Consider the following 15804-nt stretch of genomic DNA (forward strand, 5'->3'; position numbering starts at 1 on the left):
AAGAATCAGGATTCATTGGTTTTTAGCAGAGCAGAGGGAATGACATGCAGCCGCTGGAAAAACTGCATGGAGAATCATCAAAAACCGATGGGTGATCTTCAAAAATGACATGATGGGCACATTGTCTGTCTACAGGTGTCTGAACTCTAGCTACTGAAGCATGTTTATTGTATATAGTGAGAAAAATCATGAAATGCAAACCTTTCCTTAGTAAGGTGAAGACATAGACAGGTTTACTATAACACTTCTATGAAGACCCCATAGTACTATGATCGGCAAGCTGTCAGGTCCAACTGCTAAATGAATAGCACATTGGTATGAATGTCACCATAGCCAAGTGCTTAATGTCTATGGAGAACGGAGGGTGTTGACTGAGCAGTAAGCTGGCAGCAGACACTGCTTATCTAATAGATGAACCGTGATTGGGCATGGTTCTTGGCTCTTCATGATAATTGATATCAGATGTTTGTCTGCTGCTCAACTTTGTGGAAAACAGATGGATTACTTGACTGTCCTTTTTATGTATATGGTGGTTTTCAGCTGTAACTACAGCAAAAATTAAAATGTGTTTATGCATAACATTATGTAAATTAAACATTAGAAATCTTATAGTGTGATGTGACTTTGGGATGGCCCCTAAAGAATTGAAAAACATTTTATATTCAGAATATGCGTTTTTTTATTCGTTTTTTTAAATATTATAAAACGGTATAGTGATTGGGTAAAATAGTTTGATCACATGTACAGTTTATTACTGTTAATGGATTTAAAGCACTTATTTTAGCTGGGAGGCTTGAGAAAGGAGTTTTCCTCTGGAACCCTGTGTGCTGTCTTTCACCAGCTATGGATTGTTCTGATCCTTCATATATCCCTATAGTATATGGCCTATACTGTAAATGGACCATAATATCTTTTGCAAATAGAGACAGAATCCAGGAGCAACAACGCTATATTCCTTGTAAAAACTTCCAAAACTCTAATCCAAAAAAATCAGAACAGCATAAAACATATACTTATCAGCACAAGCAGCAGTGATGGAAGTTCACAGGAGGGCTCCGCACCTCCATCACTGCTGCTTGTGCTGATAAGTATATGCTTTATGCTGTTACCATTTTAAGACATTTTGGATTAAAGTTTTGGAAGTCTTGACATGGAATATAGCGTTGTTGCTCCTGGATTCCGTCTCTATTTGCAAGTGATTATCTATCTGTTTCATCCAAATGTTGCACCGCGTTTGAGTATGGACTAAGCCTGGTGCACACCAGAGGAGTTTATCTGAGCGTTTTGAGTTTTTAAATCTGCTGCATTACATAGCATTGCTATTGCATGTAATGCTATGGGGTTTTTTACAAAACCGCATTGCTCCAGTGTGCACAGACACATAGGATAACATTAGCAGCAGATTTAAAAACTCAAAACGCTCAGAAAAACTCCTCTGGTGTGCACCAGGCCTTAAAGTGTATCAAGCATAAGGTGTGCACTCATTTTCTTCTTGATTGGATTTACATGCACCATAATATGCACTTTGTATTGAGGATTATGTGCAAGTAAACAAGGAAGTATACCGCTGTACACAAGCTGTGTTCCAAGGCAGTGCCCGGTCCTGGACAGTCAGTCCAAACACAAATGCAAGTGAAAGAGTGGATCTGCTCAATGCCAAACTACCAAACTATTTATTAATGGACGTAGCCTAATAGTAACCAGATTAACACACAACCAACATATTTATAGCCCTACTATAGCAACGTGTCTCTTGAAAATATAAATGAAGTATACATAGCATAGCCTCAGAGGATATATAAAGTGATTCCTCTCCTTTTATCAGTGTCTCAGTGATAGCGTCCTAGCTCTGCATGAAGTTTTGAAGTGAGACTGATGCTCCACACTAAAACAGTATCAGTGTTTTGTGGCTAGGAGCTAATCCTTGCACACAAGCGGGAATTGTTCTTGTCTGTTACCTCACACTCTGTGCAGGTGTCTGGCTTCTCAGCAAACAGGTGGAGAATGTGGAAGTAAATGTTGCTTGCACGAAAAGTCAGGTGTCACTGCCAAGGTAAACAGAGACAGAACGCAGACATGTTGGAAAGATTACACAAGTTTAAAATAGCCTGGACCATTTCAATGCATTGTGAAGATTTTACGCTAGAAGTAATACCGAAAGGCTAAGTTATTTAATAGCACTTGCATACGATTTTTTCATTGTCCCCCCTTTGCCTCTCTGATCCAGGTATCTAATGTCAGTTTGGCTCTGATGCAATTGGAATTTTCTCATATTCAAGTAAATAAAAAAAAAAATTCTTGAGCGTAACTGGGTATTTCAAGTGACAACTGATGAAATGCAGGTTAAATTCTACAGGTACAAAACATCAGGTCCTTCTCATGTGCTGCTAAACTGTCTTTTATACATAACTATACACCATCTGCATCTTGACAGTAAAAAACACTCTTACCACCTTCCACTTTCTGAGGTAAAGGTGCCGTCTGCCCCCCCCCCCCCCCTTTCAGTGCTTTCACTCACTGTTCAGCTGATGATCATCTGCCTCTCCTCAGGCCTACAGCAGTCAGCAAATTTTCCTGACAGTGGAGTCTATTGTTCGGATTGCTACGTCGTCACCTTTAACTGAAGCCCCCCTCTAGGGCACAAATATTTTCTTACATCTGTGTAGGCTCTCAGTTACAGCACTTGCTTTTGTCTGTATATAAATTATTTGATTAGCTTATGGCATATAAACCCCTTTCAAAGTACCAGAGCAGAAACTAAGATAATGGCCAGTTTCACAGAATATGAAACGTATTACCTTGACGACTTCTGGTCATCATGAGATCAAAATTTTTGTATTTAGCTGAAGAAGCCTCATTTCACACAAAATGGTAACGGTTGTCGGTTGAGCACCTTGATTACTAAGCTATGAGATGGCATTTTTCGCTATGTTTCTAGAAAGGGGCTTTAAAGGATAAGTGTACTAATAAACAAGTTCCGCTACGTTTCCCCTTCCCTGTAAAAAGCATAACGCCCCATTCACACTACAGGGAAAAAAAACATTTTCTGGAATGCAGGAAAACAAAATTGGACAGTGAATACATCCTATGTTATTAATAGCATGTGTTCACACTGTCAATCTTTCACATGCAATGCGCACGGACTGGACCGCAAATGCAACCTGCTGCATTTTTCCGCAACCGTATCATCATCAGATGCATTGGAAGCCTATAGGCTGTCCACCGTATGGAAAACACTCACCTGTCCCGTGGATTCAGTTCCGCTGCCACCATTTGGTCTCCTGCAGTGGATCGGAGATCAGAGATCAGCATGGGGCACTCTATTTGTTTGCAAAAGACCAATGGTAATCCTGCTGCAACATGGAAATTCTCAATGGTTCATAGTAAACCAACAAATCCTCCCTATTGCTAGGTAGGATTCACATAGATTTTCTACAATCCAACAGGGAGCACCATGCTTCTTCTGGTTTCCAATCGGTTACAGGACAAGTGGGGATGGCGGTCCGTACGGCACTCAGTATGGCAGATGAGTGGACACGTGGCGACGCGAACACAGCTGATAAACCGCAGCAATGTGAATGATACAGAGCGGATGTACCGTTACTGCATTGGCTGCGCCTGCGTTGCAGGGTGAACCAGTTGTAAGGCCTCTTTCACACAGGCGGCTGTAGGCAGCAAATTCACCCCATGAGCTGCACCTGTGCACCTGCCGCTCATTGGGAAGAGCTTGGTAGTTGGGAGGCATACGTCTCCTAGAGTCACGTGTGAGCCCAGCTGCACTCAGACATGATGCAGTTTCCTGCTGCCAGGTAACCATACTGTGTGGCACACGCTGGCATGTGTGGTGTTATAAACGCTGTCATGCAGATGCAGGAAGTTGCACTCAGAACGTGCTCAGTGACCGGCAGATTGGAGAATGCAGTTTCGTAGTGAAAAACTCAGTGTTCTTAGTTTGGTTCTGCAAATTGCATGTATTAATAGCAAACATTTTTAGAGCTTGATCACTGTGTTTTCATACACGTGTAAATCATAAGCAAGCCACAATGCTTCCAACAGAAATTTGTAAATGGTAGTGTCGGCTTGCTGTCAATCAATAGATTAGTGCAGGTGTTGCCAATTAGTGACGAAGGTTCTTGCCTTGTGCAGTGTATTACTTCCATAGCAACTGTACTCCTAACAGATTACAGAGAGACCTGTTGCTACGGCTGCAAAGAAGAACAAATGAGCTCCGGTAAAGTCTGCATATTAATAGCTGCCTGCAGAAAGAGATAAAATTAAAATGGCATTAAAGCAAGTTTACTTTAATGAAGAAAAGAGATATTTTCACTTTTAGCTTGATGTGAGTATGTTGTATACTTGTGGCAAGTGCATGGAGTTTGCATCATGCTACAATTTGGGGAATAATTACATAAACTATATTTTACAAAGGTAATCCTAGAGAGAGTTAAATGTCTGGAAATTCTTGGCTGTATTAGTATATAATATATTTCTAGTATATTGCCAAATATGTTCAGTGAGATCATCAATATATATATTTTTAGCCATAGAAACATGAGCGTGCCCTGCAATAGAGAAGCTTTGCCTGATGATCCATCACACAAAGTGCTGGCAGTGTTAGCACTAAATTGCATTCTATTATATATTATTTGAGCTTTGATCTGCTTTCTTTTTTTCTTGGTCCAATTTGGCACTGGTTACCTCGTCTGGGGACTTTGATACTTTTCTTCCAATTTTGTGCTTGATAATGAACGTCCGACATAAGACTTAAGTGAAACTGTTTTTGCATGGTAGATGCAGTATTTTATTTAACATGTGATTTATAATGTTCATTAAAACGGAGCCAATATATTCTGGAGTGCTATACAGATACACAGGCCAATCAGTTCAGCTAGTTCTCCTGAAGCCGCAACTTACGTCATTTGTCTATTGTCTACTACAGCCCCAAGCACGGACAAAACCACACACACACACACACACACACACACACACACACACACACACACACACACACACACACACACACACACACACACACCTAAAAAAAAGTGTTCTCTTTACTGGTGAGAAATAGAAAAGGTCAGTGGGATCCTAATGATCCTATCTAGTATGTAAATACAATGCTAGGTACACACGATACAATTTTATGGAAGATTTACCTGCCAGATTGAATTTTTCCAACATGTCCGATCTGAATTTCGATCGATTTTACCGACGCTTTTCTGATCAATTTACATTAAAGTGAAGAAGTGAAGAAAATTGATTGAAATTCAGATCGGACATGTTGAAAAAAATCGATCTGGCAGGTAAATCTACCAGAAAATTGTATTGTGTGTACCTAGCATTAGGCAAATTCTATGCAGCTTGGAATTGGGCCAATCAAATGCTTTTCCTGCTGATTTTGGTTGGCCCACTTCCAACCTGTATACAATTGTTAGTAAATTTGCATGCAAACTGGAACCATTTACCGTCTGATTGACCTTCTCTTATTAGAGTGTCTTCTAGAATTTATATTACTTCCACAGTGACATGTAGTTCTTTTTTAGTAGGAGGTCTTTTTCGGTCTCTTTTGGCCCCCTATACTTTCCTGGTGATTTGGGTCACCCTGAGCTGCTTGATTACTCTGTTGTACTGGTCCTAGGCCTATCCCATACAGCCATATCAATCCCTGCCATGTACTAATGAGGACCAAGAGTCTGAAACAGGCTGTCTACATGTGAGGTTCATGTGGCTGTGTAAAATTTAAAGCTATGGGCTTGCTATACACCAGCGGTTGTGGATGCTAGCCTGGCTACAGGGGCATAAAGAGATCATTTGCATATTCAGCAGTGGTGCATTGTGGGTAACCTTAAATGTTCACTTAAAAATGAATTATTGCACGTTTCCTTCTGTTTTAAGAAGACAAATCACATCAAGCATTGATTTTTTTTAGTAGGAGGGCTTTTCAGTTTCTTTTGGCACCCCTATACTTTCCTAGTGGTTTGGCTCACCCCGAGCTGCTTGGTTACTCTGATGTAGTTTACCAAAGACCGGGCTGCTTCTCTTGTCAAACCAACCCATTCAAATCTCCCTATATACATGTCCAGTGGCGTAGCAATAAGTATAGCAACCATAGCGTTGCTACGGGGCCCTACGCCACAGGGGGCCCGCCTGCCCGTACAGCAGTTTTGGTTTTTTTTCGTTTTTTTTTTTTTTTTAATGTCGGTCCTGTCCGGGGCCCCCACCCCACCCCCCATACTTTTAGAGCTGCGGGCCCCCCCCTCCCTGGCCCTCCTCCTCTGATAAGGTGGCTGTGAGGAGGGGGACTACTTGGGCGCAATGATACTCCTGGCGGCCGGCCCGACAGTTACTCTATAGTTCCGGCTTCCGGGCCGGCCAGCCAGGGAGAAGGAGGAGTGACGTCCTATGCGCGTGCGAGGGAGGGAGCGGACTGCTCAGGGTGCTGTGCCTGTTGGACTGGAGGAGGCCAGAGCGGAGGAGAGCGGAGCGACCCGTCCCGGCCCCACCCCACCGTGACCGTCCCACGCAAGCTGCCCGCAAGTAAATTAATACATGTGCCTGGCTGGCTGGTGCTGCTGGCTGCTGTGGAGCACGGTCGGAGGTGGGTGGGTGCTGGGGAACGGCCTGGCCGGGGGACTTGCTGTCTGCTGTGTGTGGGGGGATGGGGGAAACAGAGAAGTGCTGGCTGCTGGGGGGGGGGGGGGGAGAGAGAGGTGCTGTGTGCGTGTGTGGGGGGGGGGAATGGGGGAGAGAAGTGCTGGCTGCTGTGGGGTGGATGGGGGAGAGAGAGGTGCTGTGTGTGTGTGTGGGGGGGGGGGAAACGTGCTGGCTGCTGTGGGGGGGGATGGGGGAGAGAGAGGTGCTGTGTGTGTGTGTGGGGATGGGGGAGAGAAGTGCTGGCTGCTGTGGGGTGGATGGGGGAGAGAGAGGGGTGCTGGCTGCTGTGTGTGTGTGTGGGGGGGGGTGGGGGAGAGAAGTGCTGGCTGCTGTGGGGGGGATGGGGGAGAGAGAGGTGCTGTGTGTGGGAGGGGGGAAGGGGGAGAGAAGTGCTGGCTGCTGTGGGGGGATGGGGGAGGGAGAGGTGCTGGCTGCTGTGTGTGGTGGGGGGGATGGGGGAGACAGAGAGGTGCTGGCTGCTGTGGGAGACAGAGAGGTGCTGGCTGCTATGGGGGGGGGGATGGGGGAGACAGAGAGGTGCTGGCTGCTGCCCCCACATAGTGATTGTCTGGTGAATGCTCCCCCCACATAGCGATTATTGTCTGCCGAATGGTCCCCCCCATAGCGATTATTGTCTGGTGAATTGCCCTCCATAGCGATTATTGTCTGGTGAATGCTCCCCCCAAATAGCGATTATTGTCTGGTGAATGCTCCCCCCAAATAGCGATTATTGTCTGGCGAATGGTCCCCCCCATAGCGATTATTGTCTGGTGAATGGCCCCCCCATAGCGATTATTGTCTGGTGAATGCCCCCCCCCCCCCCATAGCGAGCGATTGTCTGGTGAATGCTCCCCCCACATCGCGATTATTGTCTGGTGAATGCCCCCCCATAGTAAGCGATTATTGTCTGGTGAATGCTCCCCCCACATAGCGATTATTGTCTGGTGGATGCTCCCCACATAGCAAATATTGTCTGGTGGATGCTACCCACATAGCAAATATTTTCTGGTGAATGCTCCCTGCATAACGATTATTTTCTGGTGAAATGCTGCCCACTTTACGATTTCTGGTGAAATGATGCCCGCATAATGCTTATTTTCTGGTGAAATGCTGCTCTCTTTACGATTATTTTATGGTGAAATACTGCCCACTTTACGATTAATTTCTGGTGAAATGCTGCTCTCTTCACAAATATTTTATGGTGAAATGCTGCTATCTTTATGATTCATTTATGGTGAAATGCTGCTCTCTTTACGATTAATTTATGGTGGAATGATGCTCTCTTTATGATTAATTCAGTACTGTAGAGTCGCAGTCAAGGAGTCGGAGTCGGGGGAATTTTGGGCACCCGGAGTCGGAGTCGTTGATTTCATAAACTTCGGAGTCGGATGATTTCTGTACAAAATCCACAGCCCTGTTAAGTATTAGACTAAGGAGTCGGAGCCATTTTGGGTACTCGGAGTTGGAGTCGTGGTTTCATAAACTGAGGAGTCGGAGTTGGAGTCGGAAGATTTTTGTACCGACTCCACAGCCCTGGATTAATTTATGGTGTAATGCTGCTCTCTTTACAATTAATTTATGGTGAAAGGCTGCCCTCTCTACGATTATTTTATGGTGAAATGCTGCCCACTTTACGATTATTTTCTGGTGAAATGGCGGTGGGGATGGCGGCGCGGGGGGTGGGGGGCCCATACAAAAAATTTGCTATGGGGCCCAGTCATTTCTAGCTACGCCCCTGTACATGTCTAATTTTTCTCAATACGTTCCTGTACAAGATTTGTGTGTTGAGCAAGCATTACAAGTTCTTGAATTCCCTACACTTTTTAGAAGGTATTATTTAAGAATGAAGTGGTTGCCTGAGATTTATTGCTACAGACTTCAGATCTTTAACAAAGCTTGTTATTCTGAGTATTGGTTTGTCGCTCAGGCTCCCCACATGGTGGAATATGTGCTGTGAGCGTTATGTTGTGTTAGATGGTTTTAGCCCCACAAGCAACTGGGATGATTCACCTTTCAGGACTCCCTGTCGAGGGGGAAAGGAATGTGATTGCATGTGTTTAAGCAATCAAATAGTTCCCCGATTTTCACAGACAGGTAGCCTCGGTGGATTCCTGTGAAATATGTGCTTCTCAGACCAACACAGCCAGCGGCCTCCAGCCAGGTTCTCAGCATTAGTGGCTGGTGATTTGATCTTGTTATCAGACACTCTTTTTATTAGCTGCTGAAAGTGTGGCTGCCGCTTCATTCATCTTCGCTTTTGCCAGAATTGCATCATTAAAGGCCATCAAAGAAAGTTATCTGATAAACAAAGATTGTCTGACTCAATCTTTTCATCCATCTAAAACACATTCTGGCTGAGTGGCTGGCAGTATACATTTTACAGCTGAAGCTTTGAGCTCTATCAGCTGTTTTTTATGCTGTGGGTACCGAATTATACCAACATGTCTGCTGCTTCAAATAGGTATGTAAAATCTTGTGGCATTATTTTGTGTAAAAAAAAAATAAACAAAATAGAAAAAACTTTTTGGCAGGAGTAAAAAGCAATTTCTCCTTTACACCATAACATGAATTAACCATATATTGGTGACAGAATTATTTTTGTTCCAGACCTTCACTTTGGGAGACCACTATGATTTCTAGGGTGTCGAGATAAATTGGATATCCTGGATACCTGATGAATTTGTTACAATTATATCCCCCCCACAATCTTAGATCAAAAGGAAATAATAACTTAGTCACCTCCAGAGTCCATTTCAAAGCCATTGGAGCCAAAGCCTTCTGTCATGCTGCCCCTACACTTTGTAATTACTTGCTACACACAATCAGGACATCTCCATCTCTGTAAGCATTAAAGTCTGACATTTATGAACACCTATTTCCTCGCGTGCGCTGACACGGCGGAAATCCTCCACAAGCGTGTAATTGCAGGCACCCAGCAAAAGGTGCTACGCACCTGTAGAGGGAAATTCCTGTCGGCAGATGGCGCTGGGGAGTGCAGAGGAACCAATCCTCTGTAACTCCACAAATGCCAGACAGGAATTGTACGAAGCGCAGAACGCAATAGCAAGAGAGGCGATTGCGAATGAGAACGAGCAAAGGGACAGGTTGTATGTGTGTGCGCCAATCCAGTCGCCACCCCGCGACCGCGCACACACAACAGCAGATATGAAATAGGAACGCGATCGCGAGAGGTGCGATCGCCAGACGTGACACAAGGCAGATCAGAACAGAATACGAGGGTAGCAAAGGCACAGCAAATAACACAATGAGAAGATGCGGAAAACAACAAACGCTAGCTAACCGTGAACACCGCACTCATTCGCAACAGTGCACGCGGTTATGCGTGATAAGCACAATAGAGACAAGCACGCCTAACTAACCATCGACAGACAAACATGAAACAGAGGACGCGAACGCTTGCTTAACGGTTACCTCACCGAGCCTCCAGCAAGCGGTTGTAGCAGACAAGACAGACACACGAAAACAGGGACAAGCGAGAGATAGGATCCACAGCACTAGCGAAAAGTGGCTAGCGCGATCCAGGTACAGAGTAGCAGAACAGAAGGATCCACAGCACTAGCGAAAAGTGGCTAGCGCGATCCCAGGAGACAGAACAGAAGGATCCACAGCGCTAGCGAAAAGTGGCTAGCGCGATCCCAGGAGACAGAACAGAAGAGATAGCTGGTAGCAACCGCTGCACCAGCTATACTCCAAGAACAGAGATCAGAACCATTTCCTGTCGACCACCGCTGGGACAGGACAACAGCAACAGAACAAACAAACAGATAAACAATCCTAACTGCATTAGGGAATCTGCCTAGCACAGTTTCCAGGAATTACTCTAAGCTGATCTTTAAACAAAGAGCATGGCTGACACTCTCCAGAGTGTTTCACAGGAAGACTCCTTATGAACAGCAAAGCATTGTGGGACACACATAGTACTTATAGTACACGCCTCCAATGAATGTGGCCAGGCAATTTGCATGACAACGTATGCAAATTCCTCAGCAAGCACAAGCTGCAAAACTGACAAAAGCTCTTCTTTCCAGAGTCCTGCAGCATGCAAACCTACACAATGGTCAAAAAGCTGCCTGCCTGCACAGGCAGCTGAGCAAACCATCACAGTACCCCCCCCCCCCCCTCCAGGGTCAAATTCCAGACGACCCTCAAAACTGCTATTAGCAAAAGACTCCAACCGAAGACTCATGAAGGTCGGGACAGCCCGACAAGGTCCAATTCCAGAGTCAGTCCACCCGAAACCGACCTCATCGGAAACAGAAGCCACCGAAACATGCCCATCAGCACTACAAGTCTCAGCGTAACACCCATCAGGACTGTGGATACCACAGAGAAGAAGCCATCGACACCCTCCAGACAATACCCACCACCTTCCAAGGAGCGTCCGAAAATACCAAGCTTGCCACAATACCTGTTCGAAGTGTCCCTTACAACACAAAAGCCACCGTTGATCTTATCCAGGGTACCAAGCAAAATTTCTCCCGGAATCTCCCAGAACCTTTTGAAGTTCCACAGAGATCCCAAGAGGGCAGAACAATCACCAGGCTCACATGGAGAATTACCAAGAACCCCCATGGAACCAATGACAATTCCGGATTCAGAATTACGAGGACACCCATCAAGATCAAGACTTTCAGGGACCACTTCTGGGCATGCAAGCAGGCAGGCCATATCAGAGCATGTCTCCACCGAGGAAGCATCTGAGTACGCTGGTAACCGAGGCACACTTGGGCTTTCTGGGTCACAGAGCACACTGGGGTACACCAGCACAGGAGAAACCTCAGGACATGTCGGGGAACTGCCAACCTCAGAGTCCGGCACGACAAGACCAAAACCAGTACCGGACAGAATCATCATGAGTGGAGGTCACAGGCACTGGACTTTCAAAAGAAGATTCGGATACAAATTCAGAAATTTCTGTGACAATAATATCATCATTGACTACATATGAGTGAAGCTCCATCAAAGCTGAAAAGGTAGCCAGCAAGGCAGCAATGCCTACGGAAGAAGGTAACACCTCAGAAGGACTTGGGGGGCAGGAGACATCTCCTACAAGTTCTGCACCCTTTGGGAGGAACTCGGAGACCTCCAGATCATCAAACAAGACCTCAGGAACATCATTTTTCAAGTTTTCTAAGAAGGATTCTGTACTATCCATGTTACAGGGCAAAACTGGAACTTTATTTTGAGAACAGGGCAGATGTCCCAGGGAAGGTTCCACCATAAACTGAGACTGAATTTCATCATCATGAGTGGAACGTACAGGAATATTCACTGGACCACACACTGACTCCCTAACTTTAATCTCGCTGCACCCAGAATTCTGCGTAGCAGTCAAACTAGCTTGCAACTCCAAAACTGCAGAAAGACAGGTAAAAATAGCAGCAATACCTAGACGAGCCTCTAGGGGCAGGGCAGGAGATATTGTACAAGGCAATATTGACTCATCCAGAGTACAGGGTGGAGAGTCAGAACTTTCTTCAAAGCAAGAAAGGGACTCCCAAATGTCAGTGTGATTGGACATCATTTTGTTATTCATGGTACAGGGCAGGCTCAGAGAAACTCTCTCTGGACCCAGCAACAATGTTTCAGAGTCAGATTCGCAAAACCGAAGCGCTGTCTCACTCTTAGATTCGGCCAACAATGTCGAATCCGAGGAGCCAGGACGCAAAACCTGCAAAAAAATCACTTTGGGTTGTGAAACTGACGCTTCCATAGCGCAAACCTCCGCGATCTGCGGAGCAGACTGCAAGGCATCTAGGACCGAAACGCTGGAGCAACTGTCCCCAGGCAACGGGCCCTTACAGGTGAGAACAGGGTGAGGCAGAGACTCATTTGCAGAAGAAATAGCGACATCAACAGGATAAACTTTATTAGGCACATTAATTTTACTTTTGACGCTGCACAGTCGAGAAACTTTCCCCATAGCAGGGTCACAGATGGAAGATCTCAAAGATCTGTTTCTAAATGACAAAGGATGCCACACATCCTTGAGGAAACCGGCAGACTCATGCCGATCACAATCTGCAGGAACATCCGAGAAACAGGCATCAGATCGCACAGATTCAAACTGCACACTGTCAGGAGAGAATCCTTCAGGATTCGCACAGGAATCAACCACAGCAGCATACTCATTCATTTCAGATTGCACAAAGTCAAGACTCTCATGCTTTACCCCAGAAAGACAGGAACAATCATCCGACAACGATGTCTCTTTATTGGAATCAATTGGTTGGTGTGTGTGCAACTCATCCAAAATCGTTTGCTATACATAGATCACCAGATCCACATCATCCTTGTCACATTCATCGGAATCAATCAGAAGGTACATAGAATCGAGACAAGCATTCAAGACATCTTCGCTTTTTGCGATGTAAAAATCGCAAAAGGCTTTCCAATCAAAATCGAATTCCTCCAGCAAGGCCCCAACATCCCAGGAAGCAAATGGGGGTTCAAACAGGCCAGTATCCAGATAATCTCCATATGGGTGGAGTTCAGGAACAAGAACAGATTTTTTAACTGCTTTAATATAGTGTGCGATCCTACCTATAGCAGGATCCACTTAAGCTTTGGATTGGGACAAAAAACCTGGAGATTGAGCAACATCATTATACACATCATTAGGGAGTGTTTTATTCAGATGCTTGCGCTTTTTAGTTTTTCCCTTTTTTGCAACTTTGCATGTCTGCTGTTTAAAACCTGAAGTGGCAACAGACACATTGAACTGATTGTCATACTGAAAAGTTTTGCATGGAAGGGAAAGATCAGCTGACTTATCAGCAGCTACACATTCAATCAGAGCAGGTGGTAAGCCAGGCAGTTTAAACCAGTGAGAGAATATCACTGCAAACAACTGATACAGATTATCATTCCAAGAATTGTTTTTTAGCACATCATATGCCCAGGTGAACAAATCGTTTTTTAAGAGCACATAGGCAAACAGAAGAGCCGATGTGGACGGATCAGAAATCTGAAAGGTGGGATTCAAGCAAAACCTCACACATTCAGAAAGAAATTCCGCCTTGGTCTCTGAATTTTGCCTTTTAAAGCTCTTAAAGACACAGGACCCAAACTCGACAAAATCGTACAAATCGGAATTTCCATCTACACTGGGGTTTTGGGTTGGGCTGGTCATACTGTAACGATTGTGGAACTTTCTCCGTGATCAGCGCACAACGCGTGCGCTGACACGGCGGAAATCCTCCACAAGCGTGTAATTGCAGGCACCCAGCAAAAGGTGCTACGCACCTGTAGAGGGAAATTCCTGTCGGCAGATGGCGCTGGGGGGTGCAGAGGAACCAATCCTCTGTAACTCCACAAATGCCAGACAGGAATTGTACGAAGCGCAGAACGCAATATCAAGAGAGGCGATTGCGAATGAGAACGAGCAAAGGGACAGGTTGTATGTGTGTGCGCCAATCCAGTCGCCACCCCACGACTGCGCACACACAACAGTAGATATGAAATAGGAACGCGATCGCCAGACGTGACACAAGGCAGATCAGAACAGAATACGAGGGTAGCAAAGGCACAGCAAATAACACAATGAGAAGATGCGGAAAACAACAAACGCTAGCTAACCGCGAACACCGCACTCATTCGCAACAGTGCACGCGGTTATGCGCGGTCTCCACGTGATAAGCACAATAGAGACAAGCACGCCTAACTAACCATCGACAGACAAACATGAAACAGAGGACGCGAACGCTTGCTTAACAGTTACCTCACCGAGCCTCCAGCAAGCGGTCATAGCAGACAAGACAGACACACGAAAACAGGGACAAACGAGAGATAGGATCCACAGCACTAGCGAAAAGTGGCTAGCGCGATCCAGGTACAGAGTAGCAGAACAGAAGGATCCACAGCACTAGCGAAAAGTGGCTAGCGCGATCCCAGGAGACAGAACAGAAGGATCCACAGCACTAGCAAAAAGTGGCTAGCGCGATCCCAGGAGACAGAACAGAAGGATCCACAGCGCTAGCGAAAAGTGGCTAGCGTGATCCCAGGAGACAGAACAGAAGAGATAGCTGGTAGCAACCGCTGCACCAGCTATACTCCAAGAACAGAGATCAGAACCATTTCCTGTCGACCACCGCTGGGACAGGACAACAGCAACAGAACAAACAAACAGATAAACAATCCTAACTGCATTAGGGAATCTGCCTGGCACAGTTTCCAGGAATTACTCTAAGCTGATCTTTAAACAAAGAGCATGGCTGACACTCTCCAGAGTGTTTCACAGGAAGACTCCTTATGAACAGCAAAGCATTATGGGACACACATAGTACTTATAGTACACGCCTCCAATGAATGTGGCCAGGCAATTTGCATGACAACGTATGCAAATTCCTCAGCAAGCACAAGCTGCAAAACTGACAGAAGCTCTTCTTTCCAGAGTCCTGCAGCATGCAAACCTACACAATGGTCAAAAAGCTGCCTGCCTGCACAGGCAGCTGAGCAAATCATCACATTAACATGTGCTTTAATGCGCTTTGAATCCTATGGGATAAAAGAGCTTTACAAATATTAACCATTTACTGACATCTTAACGTATTAAAACGTCATGCTTACCGCTATTAACAGCAACATGACGTTTTAATACGTCGCGCGTTCCCGCCGCTGCTACCGCCGTGTGCGCGCTGCTACCGCTGCTGTTTCCATCGGGATCCCGTGCTGGGTGATTGGGGAAGAAGACCAAACGGTCCTCTACCCAATTGCAGTGCCTGGAGTGAATGAAAAAAAAAAGTGAACACTTCCTATTACGAGTGTTCCCTAGCGCCATCTTGTGGCCAAAAAGTATATTCCACCTACAAAATACATACATTTTCAAGTACATACACATCATCAATAAAATTACACTTCCAACCCCCCCCTCAAAAAAAAACCATATGTACAAAAAAAAACAGCTTAAAAAAAAAAAATAGTTGCCTTAGGGACTCAGCTTTTTTAATCTATATTTTATGGGGGGAAATTAATTTTAATTTATTACATAGGGGCTTGTAATTATGGCCAGAACAAAAAAAAACAGAACAGAAAAATAACACTTATATTTCAAAATAATATACTGTCGCCATACATTGTAAAAGGGACATACTTTAAACGGTTTAATAATCGGGACAACTAGGCAAATAA

General features: G+C 45.1%; 1 protein-coding gene across 1 annotated transcript in view; it reads left to right on the plus strand.

Annotated features, from left to right (window-relative positions):
- NTN4 (netrin 4) overlaps positions 1 to 15804 on the plus strand; it is a 166299-nt gene that overhangs the window by 113237 nt on the left and 37258 nt on the right. The window lies entirely within an intron of this gene.

Source organism: Hyperolius riggenbachi, chromosome 3 (genome assembly GCF_040937935.1).
Source record: "Hyperolius riggenbachi isolate aHypRig1 chromosome 3, aHypRig1.pri, whole genome shotgun sequence".
In the NCBI taxonomy this organism is placed as follows: Eukaryota; Metazoa; Chordata; class Amphibia; order Anura; family Hyperoliidae; genus Hyperolius; species Hyperolius riggenbachi.